This window comes from Mirounga angustirostris, unplaced genomic scaffold, assembly GCF_029215605.1.
Source record: "Mirounga angustirostris isolate CCGP_5_RB_7025 unplaced genomic scaffold, mMirAng1.0.hap1 SCAF_80, whole genome shotgun sequence".
Taxonomy (NCBI): Eukaryota; Metazoa; Chordata; class Mammalia; order Carnivora; family Phocidae; genus Mirounga; species Mirounga angustirostris.
Window position 1 is genome coordinate 1 of NW_026991788.1, and position 17,933 is coordinate 17,933.

At 39.4% G+C, this 17,933-nt stretch overlaps 1 protein-coding gene across 3 annotated transcripts in view; it reads right to left on the minus strand.

Moving 5' to 3' along the window:
• Positions 1–5,617: 5,617 nt before the first annotated feature.
• LOC135363249 (mitotic spindle assembly checkpoint protein MAD2A-like) overlaps positions 5,618–17,933 on the minus strand; it is a 30,484-nt gene continuing 18,168 nt past the window's right edge. Inside the window, exon 8 of one of the 3 annotated variants that reach the window (XR_010408901.1) lies at positions 5,618–5,789. The gene's annotated coding sequence lies outside the window, so the exon portion shown is untranslated. Of the gene's footprint in view, positions 5,790–13,978; positions 17,479–17,933 lie in introns of those variants that run through there. The other 2 variants (XR_010408902.1, XR_010408900.1) reach the window with 2 other exon arrangements.

Here is a 17,933-nt window from a genome sequence, read left to right on the forward strand (position 1 = left end):
TTAAAGCATAGGTTATTTTCAATTTCCCTTCTTAAAATTTTATCCATATCATTTTCCCTTAGATTCTGGCTAAAACTGAAAAACTGTTAGCCTACAGATTGAGCCCAATTTAAAAATCATCAATCCATCCATCAATCAATCCCAGATCAGCGGTCAGGAGGTCTTATATGTGAGTGATGGATACTTCCCATTTCTCTGAGGAGTCAGAAGGTGATCAACTTTGTCAGTGGTGAAATTGCTTTTTGACAATTTCTGCCTAATCTTCTTTGATCTCTAACATGAAAACCACCATATTGATTGATTTGGTTAATTCACAACTTTAACTCTCAGGTGGGCTTGGGATTTAAATAGTTATAAGCCCTCTGAGGGATGCTTAGGGAACTTGGACACACCACTCTGGAACTCCTTACTATTCAGAAACACATGTGGAAACACTAAACTAAAATGAGATCAAAGACACCTCATGTGCAAAAATCCCTGTGACTCCAGTGATTCATGGAACAATTAAAGCTAAGACTCTCCAATGGGTTTTATGAAATAAAAATAATTTTGCTGGACGCACACTTGAAGGATAATCTAGATTCAAAGTTTATGACACAATGAATAAAGTCATCGGATAAAATCATTATCAGATATCAGATGTCTGATTATCAGATAAAATCATTTTTCTAGATAGTAACTCCAAAGGCATTGTCAGGGTAGAAATAGATGGCTAATGGGAAAGATAGACATATATCTGTTGGTTTTTAAGATTTTTTTTTTTTTTTTTCTAATGTAGGTATCTGTGTGTATACAGACACCCAAGGTACTGTGTGGGGACTTCCAAATACATTGACCTGGAAAAAGGCATTTCAGTAATTCTCTCCTTAGTTCAAGAAAGCACCAAGATTATCTACTCCAAACCAAGGAGTTATCCCAAAGCCCAGAGCATGGTTTCGACTGTCCTATCACATTTGGAGCACTTATCATATGCCAAGCACTGTTCTAAATATTTTATAAATACAAATATAAAAAATGTAATCCTCAAACAACTACACTAGGTGGTCTTTATTAGCTCCATTTTACAAATAAGGAAACTCACAGAAAGGTCAACTAAATTGCCAAAGGCAAGAGAGTTTGAACCCAGACAGCCTAACTCATGAGCCCATGTTTGTAACCACTTGGCCTCTGTGGCTGCTGACCTATCGTTCCATGAACTACCCTTCTCATGTTTCCTACCCTCACTCAGCCTCACTTCGATCCCCAGAGCCATCAGGCTTTCTCATTGGATTATCTGGGGAGTGAGAGGATAAATCTCAAGACATTATATTAACAAAGCTGGTTACTAGCTTGGAAATATTTAAAGTTTATTACAACAAAGCTTCATACTTCAGTGGATTCTTCTAGGGTCTTACTGCATTTCTTCACTCTCAATCACTGACCCAACTGGATTATCTCAGTAGAAATTAGAAAGTATTAATCTAATGTAAACTGACTTGAGGAGAAGAAAGAGGAGGAGAAAGAACTGTGGTTTTTATTTCTAAAAATAGTCCTTTATTATATTTGTATTAACATGATGGATATCACTCTTGCTTTCTGCTACCTCAACCTTTATACCAGAAGGGAAGCCCCAGTGCACTGTGGAAATTTACAGGATTCTAGGGGGATTTCCCCTGTTCTAAGATAGGGGTATCCTTTTACAGATGTTGGGAGTGGGGGTCCTGTTATATTCTGTAAGTAATTCTTTGTAATTTCACGGATAATGAGTTAATAGTCATCTTCATCTTTTGACCTAATTTAAATTCATTTTTTGTTTCATTTTATATTCTTTAATAACTACATATGAGGGATGTGATGTCTAAAGAACTAAGTTCAGTCCCTTCCTTTTTGTAAATTCTTCATGGGCCTCTACTAGTATTAATATCTTAATATTTATCAAGCAGATACTGTTCTTAAAAATAAAGTAATAATTTTCTTTGAAAAATAACTTATTTAGTATTCTAATGAATATCAAAAGTAATAAGGAAGGTTCCATCTGACCTCAATTCTTGAGAAATTTCTGAAGGCGTATGAAAAGAATCCCCAAACAATTTTCACTATTATTAACATCTTGTACGACTAGAGAAATATAATTTCTTTGTGAAGAAACAAACATTTAAATTCCTTTTATTATTACACACAAACTAAAATTCACTAATTTTGACAGAATACAGAGGTAGCAATTAGTCAACTACTTACCCAATTTGTGTTAATTTCTATAGCGTCAACCTAAAGATGAGAGTTTCCAGCTGAAGCCTGCAGGTGAGCTGAGGTAAAACAGAACCTGGGTCACCCCAACCCCTTCTTATGGCTAATTGGAAAACGTAGGCCCTAAATTCAGATGATTAATTTGAACAGATTGATTCAGGGCATAACACAATCCTCCAAGAACAAGGATGACAGGGATGAAACAAGGTTGTTAATGCAGGAGCTATTTCTTTTTAGTTGTTTCCTTCTAGAAAAAAAAAATGTAAACTTGTCCAATATTCACAGTGATCATAAATATACCCAAATGTTTACTATGGGAATGTTCTCATGGTCGTTTTCTAAAAACTGTGGCAAAAACTTGTACGCGGCCACAGCATGAAGTGCTGCTCGTGACTGCTAGGGACAGAATTGTGTCCCCTCCCCCACTGCTCCCCACAGTCTTACCGTGAAGCCCTCTCTGCCAATATGACCATGTTTGAAGAGAGAGCTTTTAAGCGGTAACTAAGTGTAAATGGGGCCATCAGGGTAAGGGCTTAATCCAGTAGGATTGGTGCCCTTGTAAGAAGAGGGAGAGAGAGCTCTGTGTGTGTGTGTGTACATGCAGGCGCTGAGGAAACCCCACAGGGCATAGGCGAGAGGGCAGCCATCTGCACGCAGAAAGACAGCTCTCGCGGGAACCTGACCCTGATGGTGTCCCGAACTTGGACTTCCAAAAATCTGTGTTCTCTCTCTGTCAAGGGCCTTGGTTTTAGAAGCCAAATTCAAGTGCCTGAGATCACTTACATTTTCTAATATTCCAAATGGATGTAAAAAGTATATAAGATAATCTTTCAGGAGCTGAGTCTCTTAAAGAGAACATTATTAAATACATTGATGTAGATTTTGTCACATCATAAAAACCCTTGCGTAGACACAAAGACCTATCTCAAAAGCAATATGTGAAGAGGAAAAATGTTGCACTTCTTTTGTAATAGTGAACCAATCAAAATAAAAAATTCAGCTCTTAAAAGGATGCAGTTCTCTCATGGGGAAAGAACACTGCCTTTATATAAAATCTTTTCAGCAGAACACCGTAGGTTCTGTAAAACCCGCTGAGAGGTAAGCAGTATCCAGGACAATAAATGGCTCTAGTAAGAAAAGAAAGGTCTTCTCCTCTCCCTAAGTGCTATAATAATTACAAAGATGAAAACAAAGTGAAGGACAACCTGTTCCCCTTATAAATCGAATGTGAGTGGTCTGCAAGGTCCCAAGGAGCAGGAAAGGAGTTTGCTGTTTGTTAGCGTGTCTCGGGCTGAGCATGCAAGAGTAGGTGTGGCATGGTGTGGCAGGAAGAGTGTGGCCTTGGGATGAAGGCAGGCCTGGCTTGGAGTCTCTCCCACCATTTCCCTGTGGATGACAGGTCCATTCCTGAGACTTCCTCCATCCCCACTTTCATTTCTGCAGTCGGTGGATGGTAACAATACTGGCCTTGGAGGGCTGTGGGGAAATTACACGAGGAATCTGTAATGCTCCTCGTGTGGTCCCCAGCATGCATCCCACACATTTTAGTCTCCTGTACTCACCTTGGTTAAATAAAGGGAATGGTAACTAGTCTGCTTTTTTAAAAATAATGATGTGGCCCTCTATCAGGAGGAGCAGAGTGCGTCATACGGACCTCATGCCAGGACCTGGACAGTCTTTTTCTCTCTGTCCTCCTCATGACATCACCACCTCCAAGGCTACATCTGTAGGCAATATCACTCATCTCAAATATATTTTACTATTTCTGTCTTTGCCTCTGATTTTTTTTTTTTTTTTTTTTTTTGGACAGCTACACTACCTTCATTTCTCAGTTCACTAAGCATTCTGACCTATTTCTTACCAGATACCAAGCAGATTGGAGTTGTTTACTCAACATAAAGGAAAGGTTGATTTCAATAATGAGAGAGAATCTAGGTGTTCATGGAATGTTGTATGAAATTCAGAAAAATAGAAATAATAGAAACAGCAGCACCACACGTAGAGTAAAAGCCTGTACTTTGAAAGAAACGGACCTAATTTCAAATGTAGACTCTACTCATCACTAATATGGTGACCTGGGCAAAACCTTCAGACCTCTGATTTTCAGAGGTCTTCTCTAAAATAAAAATAATCCCATCTCACAGGGTAGTTGTAAGGTTGGAGAAGATTGCATACATGAAGTTCTTAGCATAACACCTGTCATGTAGTAAGCCCCTGATAAATTATCATTAATGTCACTCAGATTGAGTACAGCATTTTGCCAAATTAGTACTTGCATGGCTTACTAATGGCATGGCATAACTGGGAGCTGGTGAGGGCAGCAAAATAAAGGGGGCGTAGTTTTTTTCTGGTGACTAAAAAGCTTCTTGATATTTGGTTGGTTGGAATAGTCTTTGTCTTTCATGATGTTTTGTGAATAATGAAAACAGAGACAGAGCAAGTAAACAGCTGACCTCCCATCCACCTGCTTTTGGACATTTATTGAGCAATCATCAGGTTCCAGGCTGGCTATCAGTTACCTTTGTGTTCAGGGTTGAGAGGAAAGTGCACGCAGTTAGTTCTGTCTCCAGCATATATTCCCAATCTGTCTGCTGCCTCCTTCCTTTTTACTGCACTCCTATCCTGGAGCCCTTGAGAGCAGGCATCAGGACTACTGCCTCCCCTCACCAGTCTCCCTGCTCCCACTCTTGCTCAACCATCCATCCATTACCTACCAACAGTCAGAAAAATTTGCGAGAGCTATAAATCAGATTCAGTCAGTCCTAGTTAAAAATGCTTTGGCAAAATATTTCCACTTTTCACCATGGCCTGTGAAGACCGTGTGTGACTGGACCCCGAGCGCAGTTTCACATCTGATCGCATGCCCCATGCTTTCGGCTCCCATCAAATCAGCCTTCCTGAGCCCCTCCCCCCAGGGGTCAGGTTGCACCCACGTAGCCTGCCGGTCCCTCAGCCTAGAAGGTTCAGGCACCTTGTCTAGGACTGTGGCTGCTTCTCATCCCATAGATCGAGTTTCAGTGCTGCCACCTAGGAGAGGCCCTCCTGGACTACCCCTCTCTCATACGTTCCCATCATCTCCACACGGCCCCCTGTCTACTTTCTATCAGAAGCACTAATCACAATCTATAATTGCCCCTCTTATTTTTGTCATTTGTAAGTTCCAGGCAAGAGACACACTGCTTGTCACATTCTCTATTGTATTCTCTGCAGGCGGGGGGGTGGGGGGGAGGGGGGTATGGCACAAAACAAGACCTCCATAAGTACTTGTTGAATGAATGAAGGATCCAAACATGGGCAAAAACAAAAGAAAAAAAATGTCATGTCTTCTTATGGTAAGGGTTAATGGAAATGTAACTTCGTGATCATCACAAGGGCACGTTGCTTAGTATACATACTTGGTATCGGACACCAGCAAGAAATCGCTGAATAAGAAGAGGTGCCGCTTCTGCCTCCTCCAGCCTCTCTTGAGCTCGACGGGGCCGTGGATAAGCAGGGTATGGGCGGCACCCTCAGATGATGTAGTGCTTTTGCTGCAGGCATCCACCTCAACAGAAGAGCTCTTCCTGCAACCCACCAAACACCACGGAGCAGCTAGTTACTAGTCAAATATACAATAGAGTTTTATGCTAAATGTCAAGGTTCGCATAACACTAAAATTTAGTCTCAACCCCGAAAGCAGAGCTCCAAAGCTCACATTCAGGGATCGCTGAGTTATAGAAAGCTATTGAAAGAGATGAGGTCGGACGTCTGGGTGGCTCAGTCGGTTAAGCGTCTGCCTTCAGCTCAGGTCATGATCCCAGGGTCCTGGGATCGAGTCCCACGTCGGGCTCCCTGCTCAGCGGGGAGCCTGCTTCTCCCTCTGCCTCTACCCCTCCACCCTGTTTGAGCTCTCTCTCTCTCTCTCTCACATGCTCTCTTTCTCAAATAAATAAACAAAATATTTTAAAAAAGGAGAGAGAGATGAGGTCACTTGGTGAATTGATGCAGATGGAGAACAGTTTCAAGGACAAAGCCCTTGGGCATGCCAACACTTAGACGTGGGGTGGAGAAAGCAGCAAAGCTAATCATGAGCTTTTAGGAAGGGGAGGATCAAGAGGTAGAGTGTATTACAAGAAGGCAAACAAACAACAACAACAAACAGGACAATTGGTGGCCTAATATAAAACAAAATGATACGGTGTGTGTGTGAAGAATTAATTACAATTTGCTTTCATGTTAAGATAAAAATGAAGACAACTGAAGATTCTGGAAATTTACTTATCTAAATCTATCTAAATCTTATCTAAATCAATATTCAAACTTGGGGGAAAAATTCTCAAAGATCGGCAAAAATACTGGAAACATCAAAAAGTTTCTAAACACAAGAGTTTAGCTATTACTTGGCTGAGCTCTGACTGAGCGCTGATAGGACTTTCTGGTCATCATAGGTAAAACAGCTAAATTGAACAGAATGCAAAAGTTCTTTCATAAATAGGACAGATATTTTCATAGACCTGGGAAAATTCTCTCTCGTGGAGCCAAGAAAGTGTCTCCTCCGAGAATGTAAACCCTGCTCTCTTCAGCTCAGCAGCACTGAATCTTACGAACCTGAGTAGCCTTTCACGAAGCTGGTGCTGAAGTTACTCATTAGTGTACACGTATTAGAAGAAACAAAAGAGAACAACACTTCCTGTTATTGTCAGTCTGTTTTGAGGCTCAAAAATAGTATATCAAAAGACTACCTTCTGCAGTGAAGCCTTGAATGACCACCTATAAGTTCTGCATACTTTCTGAATGATGTGAACATCCTTTTGTCTTCAGTTCTCAGGACTGAAAATCAAGTGAGTCTACAGCACTAGGCAGAGTACTGTAAAATGCTTGAAGCCTGAGGATTCCATAGTAACCTGAGATCACTACCATTATGATGTCACGGATCTAAGGCTCATGCCGTAACTGCCAAACTGACATACTTGTTTCCCTGATTTGGCCTGCACGTTTTGATTTTTTAAAAGTAATCTTTTTTATTTTGAGATAACTATAGATTCATATGTATCTGTAAGAAATAATACAGAGAGATTACATCAATTTTCTACAGATAGAGACTTCCAGACACTTCCATCACCACAAGGATCCTTCCTATTACCCTTTTACAACCACACAAACTTCCTTCCACCTCCCCCACCTCTTTAATCCCTGGCAATCACGAATCTGTTCTCCATGTGTATAATTTTGACATTTCAAGAATGGTATACAGAGGGGATCATATAGTATGTAACATTTTTGTGATTTGCTTTTTTCCACTCAACATAACGGGAGAGTCATCCGGATTGCCACAGGTGCTCACAGTTCATTTCTCTGTGTCTCTTAGTAGTATGCCAGGATATGGCTGTATCACAGTTTGCTTCACCACCTGCTGAAGGAATTCTGGATTGTCTGCAGGCTTGGGCGTTCACTAATAAAGCTGCTGTAAACATCTGTGTACAGGTTTTTGTGTCAGCGTCGGTCTTCTCTCCTCTGGGCTAAATGCCCAGGAGTCCAATTGCCAGGTCCTAGGGTAGCTGCTCTGTTTTGTTTTTTAAGACACTAACTGTTTTCCAGAATGGCTCTGCCATTTCACATTCTCACCAGTACTGTGGGAGTGATTCAGTTTCCCCACATCCACACTAGCATCCACACTGGCAACTAGTGTTGTCATTTTTTATTTTAGCTGTTCTGATAGCTGTGTCATGATATCTCACTGTGGATTTAACGTGCATTTCCCCAATGGTTAGTGATGCTAAACATCTATTTGCCGTGCGGACATCTTCTTCAGTGTGACGGAACCTACAGTAGTCTGTTAAAAACATTTTCCGTGGAGACGGTGTTCCCTGTCCACTAGAAAACTGACCATTTTACAGATGAGGAGGTGCTTCACGGACAGGTTAGACGCTTTCAATTCAAGCAGCTGCGACATAACATGAAGGATTCAAATCCAGCTGACTCAGGAGGTCACTCAGCTTCCTGTGAGGGCCCCCCACTCTTCTCACACGGACAGTGTCTTTCCTTTGACAACAGTGGAGGACTGAAATTTGATCCTACTAACAAAGTTCATGGTTTCCCTTATAGGCACCTCGAACAGGTATGTGAATCCCTCTCTTTTATTCCCCACTCGACTCTATGGGCCTCAAGGAAAGAGTCTATGTCTGATTTATCATTTTAATTCTCACAAACATTGGCACATTGGAGGAATTCAAAAATTCTCTTGAATGGGTGAATGAAATAGTTTTCTGGCATGGATGGATGGGGAAAAGGCATGACCTAAACTAGTCTCTCTCTCATTTACTTCATTCATTCAACAGATAGTGTTTGAACCTGTACTAGGAGAAAGACACTTGCTAGGTCTGGGCAACAGAGAGCCAGGCCCAACTCTCACAAAACCAGGATTTAAATGGGGGGGTGGGGGGCAGAAATTAAACAAAGAGTGTCATCAATAACTGTGTAACACCAGACTCTGGAAAGTACTGCAGAGAAAAATTAAAGAGTGAGATGAGAAATTAAAAGAGGGACCTGACACCTGATTTCAGTTGTGAAGAAGTCTCCTTTGAAGAGCTCCTTTAAAATGAGCTTTAAAGAATAATTAGGGATTGATTAGAGAGAGGAGAGAAAAGAGGAAGGCAGAGGGAAGGGACAAGAAGAGAAGTGTATTGGAAGGGAAGATACATTTTTCAGCTGAAGGGACAGAATGCGAATATGTGACGTTTCAGAGACATGGAAGAGTTTGCTAGTTTGGAGATACAGGCAGAAGGTACAGGAGCATGAAATATGCCTGAAAAAGTAGGTAGAGGCAAGAGCACAAGTCCTGGTAGACCTTTTAGACTTTACTGAGGCCTCTCATCTTAAAACCAAACTAGCACAGAAGTGACATGTAGATAGTGGCCTTCAGACTTTTCACCACTTTTATTTTTTTTAAGATTTTATTTATTTATTTGGGTGGGGGGTAGCAGAGGGAGAGGGACAAGCACAAACAGTGCTGAGAGTGGAGCCTGACCTGGGGCTCGATCTCACAGCCCTGAGATCATGACCTGAACCAAGATCACGACCTGAGCCGAGATCAAGAGTCAGAAGCTTAACCGACTGAGCCACCCAGATGCCCCTTCTCACCACTTTTAAAGGGACAAGTGCTAGTCTGGACATGTTTGATTGTATTAGAACCATGGAGGCTCATGGGGCAACACTTTCTGGCCTCCCCTCAAGCATCTGTCAACAGTTATTTAATGTAAAAATGTAGGCAAACTTATCTCTGCACCTTCCCCAATTCCCAGATTATGTCCCATTTCTCTGCCTCTCCCTTCAGAGAGGTTAGAGATTTAGAGACCAGGAAAACTCTCCTTCTAGAATCTAGTATCTGCTTATCAATACTGATATGCATCAGTCTCACTTGGGGGAGTTTTCAGGCACTCCCTCTCTAACCCCCAGAGGTTCTGATTCATCAGATCCAGAAAACCTGTATTTTGAAAAATTTTTTGAGTGATTCTTGTATGTAACCAGGATTGTGAGTTACTAATCTTCAGGAATTAATTGAGAAAGATGTAGTGTTCTGATTCTATCTTCCCCTTGTAGTAAAGCCAAGGAGAGAAAAGTTTTCTTAGAAAGATAAAGGGAGCTTTCCTTAGTCATGTAATAGTTACATTTACAGTAATAGCTAAAGCTTAATTTCTTCTAAAATACCATTGCTACTTATTTTAATTTGATGAATGAGCTCTAAATAGAATCACAGTGATAGGGTTTGTTTTCATCTATTTCATTGAACACTTAACTTTTCACCCTAAATATCAAATAGAAGAGATAGTATAAGGTAATCCTATGCCCATAATACCAATATTTTTAAGCATGTTGCAAAGACAAGACTATTTAAAAATTTTTTTTGAAGATTTTATTTATTTGAGAGAGAAGTGAGAGAGAGAGAGAGCATGAGCAGGGAGGGGGGTCGGGGGGAGGGGGAGAAGCAGACTCCCCTATGAGCAGGGAGCCCGATGTGGGGCTTGATCCCAGGACCCTGAGATCACGACCTGAGCCGAAGGCAGATGCTTAACTGAATGAGCCATGCAGGTGCCCCTAGACTATTTTCTTAATTCAATTTCTTTCTTTTAATTTTTTTATATTTATTTTATTTCAATTCCAGTATAATTAAGTGTTATTATTAGTTTCAGGTGTACAATATAGTGATTCGATAATTCTATACATTACTCAGTGCTCATCATGATAAGTGTACTCTTAATCCCCATCACCTACCATCCATCCCCCCACCCACCTTCCTTCTGATAACTATCAGTTTGTTTTCTATAGCTAAGAGTCTGTCTTTTGGTTTATCTCTTTTTTATTTGTTTTGTTTCTTAAATTCCACATATAAGTGAAATCATATGGTATTTGTCTTTCTCTGACTTATTTCACTTAGCATTATACCCTCTAAATCCATCCATGTTGTTGCAAATGGCAAGATTTCATCTTTTTTATTGCTGAATAATATTCCATTGTGTGTGTGTGTGTGTGTGTGTGTGTGTATATCACATCTTCTTCATCCATTCATCTATCAGTGGACACTTGGGCTTGCTCCATAATTTGGCTACTGTAAATAATGTTGCAACAAACATAGGGGTGCATATATCTTTTTAAATTAGTGTTTTTCTCTTTTTAAAGATTTTATTTATTTATTTATTTATTTATTTATTTATTTATTTATTTATTTATTTGAGAATGAGAGAGGGTGAGCAGACAGGTGGGGGCAGGGGCAGAGGAAGAGGGAGAGGGAATCTCAAGCAGACTCTGTGCTGAGCGCAGAACCCAATGTGGGGTTCGATCCCATGATCCCGAGATTATGACCTGAGCTGAAACCATGTGCTAGATGCTTAACCGACTGAGCCACCCAGACACCCCACAAATTAGTGTTTTTCTATTTGGGGGGTAAATACTCAGTTATGGATCATATAGCAATTCTATCTTTAATTTTTTGAGGAACCTCCATATTGTTTTCCACAGGGGGCTGCACCAGTTGGCATTCCCACCAACAGTGCACAAGAGTTCCTTTTTCTCCACAATCTTGCCAAAACCTGTTGTTTCTTGTGTTGTTGATTTTAGCCATTTGGACAGGTATGAGGTGATAGCTCATTGTGGTTTTCATTTGCATTTCCCTGATGATGAGTGATTTGAGCATCTTTTCGTGTCTGTTGGCCATCTGTGTCTTCTTTGGAGAAATGTCTGTTGATGTCTTCCGCCTATTTTTAAATTGGATCATTTGGTTTTTTGGTGTTGAGTTGTATAAGCTCTTTATATATTTTGGATACTAACCTTTTATATCATTTGCAAATATCTTCTCCCATTCAGTAACTTGTCCTCTCGTTTTATTGGTGGTTTTCTTTGCTGTGCAGAAGCCTTTTATTTTGATGTAGTCCCAATAATTTATTTTTGCTTTTGTCTCCCTTGCCTCAGGGGACATATCTAGGAAGATGTTGTTACAACCAGTGTCTGAGAAATTACTATATGTGCTCTCTGCTAGGACTTTTTTGGTTTCAAGTCTTACATTTAGGTCTTTAATCCATTTTGAATTTTATTTTTGTGTATAGTGTAAGAGAGTGGTCCAGTCTCATTCTTTTGGATGTACCTGTCCAGTTTTCCCAACACCAGTTTTTGAAGAGACTATCTTTTCCCCATTGTATATTCTTGCCTCCCTGCTTGTACATAAAATCATGGGTTTATTTCTGGATTCTCTATTCTGTTCCGTTGATCTATTGTCTACTTTTCCGTCAGTACCATACTGTTTGGATTATTACAGCTTTGTGATATACCCTGAAATCTGGGATTGTGATACCTCCAATTTTGTTCTTTCTCAAGATTGCTTTGGCTATTTGGGGCCTTTTGTGGTACCATACATATTTTAGAATTATTTGTTCTAGTTCTGTGAAAAATGCTATTGGTGTTTTGATAGGGATTGCATTAAATCTGTAGATCATTTTGGGTATGGGACATTTTAAAATATTTGTTCTTCCATCAATAAGCATAGAATATTTTTCCATTCATGTTGTCTTCAATTTTTTTTCATCAGTGTTTTATAGTTTTCAGAATATAGGTCTTTCACTTCCTTGTTTAAGTTTATTCCTAGGTAGTTTATTATTTTTGGTATAATTGTGAATGGGACTGTTTCTTAATTTCTCTTTCTGCTTCTTCATTATTAGTGTATAAAAATGCAGATTTCTGTATATTGATTTTGTATCCTGTGATTTTCCTGAACGCATTTACCAGTTCTAGTCTATTTTTGGTGGAGTCTGGAGGGTTTTCTGTATATATAGTATCATGTCACTTGCAAATAGTCAAAGTTTTACTTCTTCCTTACCCATTTGGATGCCACTTATTTCTTTTTCTTGTCTTATTCCCGGGGCTAGGACTTCCAGTACTATGCTGAATACAAGTAGTGAGAATGAACACCCCTGTCTTGCTCTTGATCTTGGGGAAAAGCTTTTAGTTTTTCACCATTGAGTATGATTTTAGCTGTAGGTTTTTATATGGTCTTTATTATATTGAAATATGTTCCCTCTAAATCTACTTCGTTGAGAGTTTTTATCATGAATGGATATTGTACTTTGTCAAATGCTTTTCTGCATCTATTAAAATAATCATGTGCTTTTTATCCTTTCTCTTGTTGACGTGATGTATGATGTTAATTGATTTGTGAATATTGAATCACGTTTGCATCCTAGGAATAAATCCCACTTGATCACGGTGAATGATTTTTTAATGTATTGTTGGATTGGGTTGGCTATTATTTTGTTGAGGATTTTTGCATCTGTGTTCATCAGAGATATTGGCCTGTAGTTCTCTCTTTTTTAAAAAAGATTTTATTTATTTGCGATAGAGCAAGAGTGAGAGAGCGAGAGCGCACAAGCAGGGGGAGTGGGAGAGGGAGAAGCAGGCTCCCCGCTGAGCCAGGAGCCCGATGGGGGACTCGATCCCAGGACTCTGGGATCATGACCAGAGCTGAAGGCAGACGCTTAACTGACTGAGCCACCCAGCCGTCCTCTTTTTTTTTTTTTTTTTTTAAGTGTCTTTACCTGGTTTTGGTATCAGGGTAATGCTGGCCTCACAGAATGAATTTGTGATTTTGGAAGCTTTCCTTCTAACTCTTCTTTAAATGTTCGGTAAAATCCACCTGTGAAGCCATCTGCTCCTGGACTTTTGTTTGTTGGGAGTTTTCTGATTACTGATTCAATTTCATTCCTGGTAATCAGTCTGTTCAAGTTTTCTATTTCTTCCTGATTCAGTTTTGGGAGGTTATATGTTTCTAGGGATTTATCATTTCTTCTAGGTTGTTCAATTTGTTTGCATACAATTTTTCATAATATTCTTATAATCCTTCATATTTCTGTGGTGTTGGTTGTCCTTTCTCCTCTTTCCCTTCTGATTTTGTTTATTTGAGTCCTCTCCCTCTCTCTCTCTCTCCTTTATGAGTCTGGCTAAAGGTTTATCAATTTGGTTGATCTTTTCAAAGAACCAGCTCCTGGTTTCATTGATCTGCTCTATTGGGTTTTTTTTAGTTTCTATTTCATTTATTTCTGCTCTAATCTTTATTATTTTCTTCCTTCTTTAGGTTTTGGGTTTTGTTTGTTCTTTTTCTAGCTTCTGTAGGTGTAAGTTTAGGTTGTTTCTTCAATGTTTTTCTTGCTTCTTGAGGTAGGCCTTGATTGCTATAAACTTGCCTCATAGAACAGCTTTTGCTGGATTCCAAAGTTTTTGGACCATGGTGTTTTCATTTTCATTTGTCTCCATGTATTTTTTAATTTCTTCTCTGATTTATTCCCTTACAATTTTAAATCTTTGATTAAATGTGTATATTGGAAAACATTATGTAGTGTCGAGAGCATGAGCTCTGGAATCCAATTACCTAGTTTTAATCCTTCCTTATGATTTACTACCTACATGACACTGGGTAAACCAGTTATACTTCTAAAGCCTCAATGTCCTTATCTGCAAAATCAAAATGATGATAAAAGCATCTGCTTCATAGGGTTGTTGTGAGAATTAAATGAGATCATACTGCAGAAATGTTAGTATGGTACCTAAAAGATTAATCCTTCAAATAATTTAGTTATGCTTACAGGAGACAATGAGACTTTTTATTCAAAAATAGCAACAATATAATGGGTATTCCCCCCATGAATAAAGACAGGGAGAGAGAACAGGTAGTAATGCCAATTGAGTAACTACAAATTGCCAAGTTCTTTGCCAGGCAGTTTATGGACATCATCTCATTTGCTTGCAGCAGATTTGTGAGGTAAGAATCATTATTTCCATTTTATAGATGGAGAAACTGAAGCTCAATAAAGTGAAGTAACTGAGAACCACATACCAAATAATCTGCAGAGTCAAGTTTGTCTAATTTCAAAGTCATATAGTTTTTCCTCACCTAAACAATGTTTTCCTTCTGGAGGAGGAAAGAAAATATATTTTAAGCCACATCCCATTTAGGTTGGCTCCCAAATTATTTAACTGACACATATGTGAGTGTTTTCATCAGCTGTCAGTGTTTGCCTATGGTGCCCCTATCCCACTCAGTCTCTCCTCCCTGAAATGGCTGGTTGAGGAACACTTAGCCACTGCTGGTACCATGTCCTAACTCTCAGTCAGGAAGTTTGCATCAGCTCCCAAGATGGACAGGAGACTCCTGTTATTTTACGGAGCCAGATCTGAGGTTTTAGACAGGCAGGGAGTAGGAGGAGTCAGGACTGGGAAAGTCGAATGATTCCCCTCCTGATGTCTAGTGGTTCACATCGCTAAGATAGATACCAGGCTGTGAATTGTGCCTCCTCAGCTGATCCCCATTCTGGATCAGTATCCCTATGAGTAATTTCTCTCCTGATTCTGGCACTCTGGACTTTCTACTACCACTGATGGATTTTTATCTCTATAGAGGGGAAAAAAGGGATGCCCAGGCCTTGGCTGCGAGTGCTCACTCCACTACCCTTTGCTGCCCTCTACTGACCATACCTGGAAAGTACATTTAACCTTTCAGGCCCTTGGCCCAAATAGATACTACAGTGAGTGAAACCAGGCACACAAAATTTGAGGTGCACCAAAAAACTAAGTAAATAAGATATGATATTTTAATTTTAATATAGTATTTTAAAAAGTCAATTTGCAAAAAATACATGGTGAACAAAATATCTAAATGTACCCTAAAACAGTACTACTAGCTTATATGTACACAGAACCTGCCATCCATCTTTTCATTCAAGAAAGAGGTCTAATACTGCAGTGGCAAATCATGCTATCAATACTGGTCAACCTTTTTCATCACTCACATATATGGGGGAAAAAAACCCAGAAAATTTAGAGTAAGTGAAAAACAAAAATGAGAAGGTCTAAGTGGAACAGATACTGTTAACAGTCGAATCCTAAAGAAAACAAGTAAGAGAACAGGGGGAAAAAAAAAAAAACTGATTAAGAAAACAAAACCAACTAACATCTTCAGAGTCAAGAAGCCAAAGAATGGGTGGCTATAAAATAAGAACAAAGAAAAAGATTTTTTGGAAATTAAAGATATCATCGACCAAATTAAATGTACTAGAAAGTCTTGAAGATTGAGTTTAAGGAATCCCACTTGACTTTGACACTTGGAATATTCATCTTTCAGTTTTAATGACATAAGATTACCCTTTCTTTCTCAGTAAGTAGAGCTATTTGGTCCTTCGGTAAGGAGTAATTTAATCATTGGAATAATGGAAATGCTATTTTAATTTGTAGAATCAACGTATAAACAAAACTTGGAAGACAACAACTGTAAAAGAATCTGACTAATACTAACATTGATAATATAAAAAAAATGGAAGTCTGAATATTAAGGCAGCAGAGACGTGGAAGAGATAATGTCACAGATCTTTTTCACCTATTTATTTATATAGCAAAAAATCAAGATACACTGTCTAAAATTGATGTAACAAAATACAGACGTAAGCATACTCTTTAAAATGGTAATAACCAGAAAAACCAAAACAATGTAACTGGAAAATGTAGAAGCAGATGGATAAAAGAAATAAGTTTCTCATCTTTCAATAGATGCTATTTCAAGTTCATAAAACAAGAAATGAAAGTATTAACATAGGTTTCAGAGGTATTGTGATAACCACCAGCAGAACAGAAAATATTTAAAAATAGGGAGCTGGAAATGAGGAGTTGGGGAACAGGTTCAGGCAGGGAATTTACTTTTCATTTGGTACCACTCTGTACTGCTTGTTTTTTAAAATGTGTGTATGTATTAATTTTACACTATAAAAGTTAAAAAAAAAAAAACAAACCCTCTTTGCAGCTGCAGCTCTTGGCATCATTTCCTTCCCAGCTGCAGTCTCTTTCCTTACACCAGTGGTCAGATCCTACTGAGACAGGAAGGAGTAAGAGAGAAAAGAAAAGTTTCTGCCCTTAATTTAAGTGTCTTGGAATCTTTTTTATTTGTTTGTGCTTGTGTTCTGTCTTTTCAAATGGCGCCACTCTTTGGAATACTAACTTTTGACTACTTTCATCTGTGATGTCTAGAATCTTCTTAAAGTCTTGCTAAACTTTGGTATCCTTCTGTTCCTTCTTGACAAAGAGTAATCCTGACTCATTGGCTCTTACTGCGACCGTGGTATTTTATTTTCTTAGAATCTTGGTTCTGGTCAACTACTTCCTAGCCAGGTCCAACTCAGCCTGCCTAGGTAGGAATGAAAAGTCTATGGAAGAGTGATGACAATTACTACTATCAGAACAAGTAAGACGTGGCATATTAGTAAGTTAAACATAGTGCTAAGGGAGCAGGGTGACGTTCATTACCCCATTCCTCATGCACTGACAGAGGAGAATGTGTTTCACTCCACTGTTCTGGAGAGAACACACTCGGAGGAATTTGGGAGTAGACGTTTTCTCTAGACCACAATCTTGCACCAAAGTGCCAAAAGCATGGGACACGAGACACAAGGAAATGAAACCAGAATATCTAAATTTTCGAAGAAGGCAATAATGTCTCAGGGTCACTCTCTAAATTTGAGAAACAAGGCAGAGAATCATAGGGGAAGGGAGAGAAAAATGAAACAAGATGAAACCAGAGGGAGACAAACCATAAGAGACTCTCAATCTCAGGAAATAAACTGAGGGTTGCTGGAGTGGTGGGGGGGTGGGAGGGATGACGTGGCTGGGTGATAGACATTGGGGCGGGTATGTGCTACGGTGAGCGCTGTGAATTGTGGAAGACTGATGAATCACAGACCTGTACCCCTGAAACAAACAATACGTTATATGTTAATAGAAAGAAAAAAAAAAAAAGAAAAGGTCACTCCCTGAAAGTAGGCAATATATATGGGAGATAACTACACACGAGTCACCAAAACAAAACAGTAACAACAACAAACACAAAGAAATACACACACATATTAAACATAAACCGTTGTGGAAGCACAACAGTTGCTGGGCGCTGTGTGCTCAGTGAATACGGACTCACAGGCTGTGGACTCAAGGCGGGTGCCTCTGGCTGGCTTGCCGTGGGACTGAAACCCAACAGTTCCCAGGTCCTCGCTGTCTCCAATAGAGGGAGCACTAAGTTACCTGCCACGCCATTACCTATTCACTTAATTGGGGGACCACAGTTTTGTTTGTGACAACTTCTATAGGGGAGATGCAGTTTCTTTGGTGACTGCTGACCCCTTGGAGACTAGAACTAATTCGAGGTTCGA